General features: G+C 42.6%; 1 pseudogene; it reads left to right on the top strand.

Moving 5' to 3' along the window:
* Positions 1–1,962: 1,962 nt before the first annotated feature.
* LOC133246823 (kidney mitochondrial carrier protein 1-like) lies at positions 1,963–3,328 on the top strand (annotated as a pseudogene).
* The last annotated feature ends 386 nt before the right edge of the window (positions 3,329–3,714 follow it).

Raw genomic sequence — 3,714 nt, 5'->3', positions numbered from 1 at the left:
GCTGCCTGAAAGAAGCTCTACAGATAAGACTATATTGTTCCATTTATATGAAATCCTAGAAAAAGGAAATCGAATCTATCACAAGAGGAAAAAGATCAATGATCACCTGGACCTGAGAGTAGGGGGGAAGCAATGGAAGGAAAAGAAGCATGAGGACATTGGGGGGAGTAATGGAAATATTGATTGGGGCTATGGTTACACAATGGTACACGTTTTTCTAAACTCACTATATTGTATACTTAAAATTGTTAAATTTTACCTTTTCAATGAGTCTTATTTTTTTTTGCAAAAAGAGAAAACTCATCAAACCATACACTTAAAGTAGGTGCACTTTTTTCTATGTAAATTGTGACTCAATTAAGTTGAGCTTTTAAAATGGAAAATTATATATATTGCACTGTGCTCATTTTCGTGGGCCATTAAATACTTTTCAAAAGTACCTTAGTTTGAGTATTATGTAGCTGTACTATTCAGTGTTATCGATGTGCCACAACTCAATTAGCCAGTCCATAGTAGCTGGATATTTAAGTTTTGCTTTGTTTTGGTTTTTGCTGCTGAAAACAACATTGCAACAAACATCTGTGTGCATGAATCTTTGTGTTTTAGATTCCTAGAGAAGCAACTGTTGGGTCAAAGAGTAGGGATATTTTCAATACATTTGGAAGAACGTCTTCTTAAATCTGATTCCCTTAACTGTGGGGGTAGGAAGTCACAGTGATTGAAGGAGGGTAGTCACTTTTTCCACAGCTCCTCTGTTAGTGGAGAGAAGTTTATATGAATTCCCACTGAAAGGAGCAGAGGACTAAAGAAGTCATGGGTCCTTGTCCTGGTCCAGTCACTTGACGTGTAACCTTGAGTCATTTTCCCTCTTTGCTGCTGCTGCTGCTGCTAAGTCGCTTCAGTCATGTCCAACTCTGTGTGACCCCATAGACGGCAGCCCACCAGACTCCCCTGTCCCTGGGATTCTCCAGGCAAGAACACTGGAGTGGGTTGCCATTTCCTTCTCCAATGCATAAAAGTGAAAAGGGAAAGTGAAGTCGCCCAGTCGTGTCCGACTCTTCTCGACCCCATGGACTGCAGCCCATCAGACTCCTCCGTCCATGGGATTTTCCAGGCAAGAATACTGGCGTTTTCCTCTTTAAATACTGTTTAATCTCCAAAATGAGAGTAGTGACTTATGGTAGGTAAATATTTTCTGCACAGAGAAAAATAGGCACTAACCATAAAATAAACAATAGATCATTGAAAATAAAAACTTGTGTTCATTAAAAGACATTATTAAGAGAGAAGACTAACCAGAGACTGAAAGAAGGTAATCACAAAACATGTATTCAACTAAGGACTTGTATCCAGAATTCCTAAAAACAAGAAGAAAACAAATAATAAAGTAGACAAAAGATATGAACATTCACTTCATACACACACAGACACACACAGAGATAAATATTCAAATCGCCATCATGCAGACAAAAATGTGCTCAATACTGTTAGTCATATAGGAAAGCAAACTAACACAAGATACCACTATATATCTAACAAAATGGATAAAATAAATAAGACTGACAATGTTTTTAAGAAGGTGGAGCAACAAGCACTCTTTTCCATTGCTGGAGGAAGTGTAAAATGGAACAGTCGCTTTGGGAAATCAGAAGTACCTGTTAAAATGCAATGGACTTGGACTCCGCAATCCTAACCCTAAGGACACCTGTACTCTAGAAAAAAATCAGTAAATATTATATCATTAAAAGGCACGTACAAGAAATTTCATAGCAGTTTTATTCCTAATAGCCAAAAATTTGAGAAACTCATATGTCCAGCAACAGGATAACAAATCAGTCGTGCTTAATGCATGGGGAAAGCTCTCAGACACAAAGTCAGTGAAAAGAAGCGAGACTTCAGGGACACATACCGACAGATAAGATTTGTATAACGTTCAACAGGCAAAACTAACCTCTGGTGGTAAACTCAGAACAGTGGTTACTTCTGGTATGGATGGTGATGGCATGGACTAAGAAGGGGCGTGAGGGAAGAAGCTTCTGGGGTCAGGTCGTGCTCTGGGTCCTGCTCCTGGCGGTTGTTACAAAGGTGGAAACACGAAAAACTTCACTGAGCTGTCTACCTAAGGTGTGTGCACTTCCCTATAAATTGTTATAAGCTCCATGTGCTTCCCAGGTGCTTCAGCGGTAAAGAATTCACCTGCCAATGCAGGAAATGCAAGAAACGTGGGTTCAGCCTCTTTTTCAGCTCCCTCGAAGCTGCCGATTCCATCTGCTGCTGACCCAGAGCTAGAGAAGACACAGGGCCGCCACTGCCCCAGAAAACCCTGTTAGAGGCTATGCTTCTGTGAACGAAAAGAAGGGGCAGCGGTGAGCATGTCGGCCCTGAAGCCCTTGGTGTATGGAGGCCTGGCCTCCATCAAGGTGGAGCGCAGTACCTTTCCAATTGATTTAACCAAGACACGGCTTCAGATTCAAGGCCAGAAGAATGATGCAAACTTTAAAGAAATCAGGTATGGAGGAATGTTGAATGCATTAGTGAGGATAGGCAGAGAGGAAGGCCTGAAAGCACTATATTCAGGGATTGCCCCAGCGATGTTACACCAGGCTTCCTATGGCACCATCAAGATAGGCACCTATCAGAGCTTGAAGTGGTTATTTGTCAAGTGTCCAGAAGATGAAACCCTTCTGATAAATGTGGTCTGTGGGATTCTCTGGAGTCATATCCTCAAGCATTGTTAATCCAACAGATGTTTTGAAGATATGAATGCAAGCTAAAGCAACACCCTGCAAGGAGGAATGATAGGCAACTTCATTAACATTTACCAGAAAGAGGGAAAGACAGGACTGTGGAAGGGCATATCCTTACCGCTCAGAGGGCTGCTACTGTGGGCTTCGTGGAGCTGCCGGTCTACAGCCTCACCAAGAAGCATCTGATTCTCTCAGGCCTGATGGGAGACACTGTGTATACCCATTTCCTCTCAAGCTTCACCTGTGGGCTGGCAGGAGCCCTGGCCTCAAACCCTGTCAATATGTTGAGAACATGTACAATGAATCAGAGAGTCCTCTGCGATGACAAACGCCCTGGCTACAAAGATACCCTGGATTGCTTGTTACAGACATGGAAGAATGAAGGGTTTTTGCTCTATATAAAGGGTTTTGGCTAAATTGGTTGGGAGTTGGTCCTTGGAATCTTATTTTCTTAGTGACATATGAGCAGTTGAAGAAACTGGATTTGTGACAAGTCAAGACTGCATGAGACATCCACTGAAAAGGCTCACTTCTGAAATAGTGAAGCTTCCTGTCTTTCCCACTGCTTCTCACTGCTTGGCCCACCACAGATTGAGGTGTGAGCAACAGGTGAGGACAGGATTAGCTCAGATCCCTGTGTCCTGGCATCGGACGCTCTGCACCAAACGTTTAACTGTAACATCCAGACACTAGTCCTTACCATTCAAGTGCCCTTCGACATCAAAGATAACAGGAAATGCATGTTTCTTGCTAAAGAAAAATTACATGATCAGTAACTGTGGACCATTTCCTTCAGGAGAAGAGTAACTCCTGGTGCATCTCAGTTCATAGCCAAGACTCCCAGACTGTTCTAAAGAAGCTCTTTGGGACCATGGGATAGAACCTCTGAGACGGTGTTACTGTTCCTGAGCTTTGGGGGGAGCTTTGGCTTCATGTCCGCTGAAGAAACTCACACATGGAGACCTGG

The sequence above is a fragment of the Bos javanicus genome, chromosome 4 (genome assembly GCF_032452875.1).
Source record: "Bos javanicus breed banteng chromosome 4, ARS-OSU_banteng_1.0, whole genome shotgun sequence".
Classification (NCBI taxonomy): Eukaryota; Metazoa; Chordata; class Mammalia; order Artiodactyla; family Bovidae; genus Bos; species Bos javanicus.
Note: the sequence above shows the minus strand (reverse complement) of the source record. Positions and strands in the feature narration are given on the sequence as shown.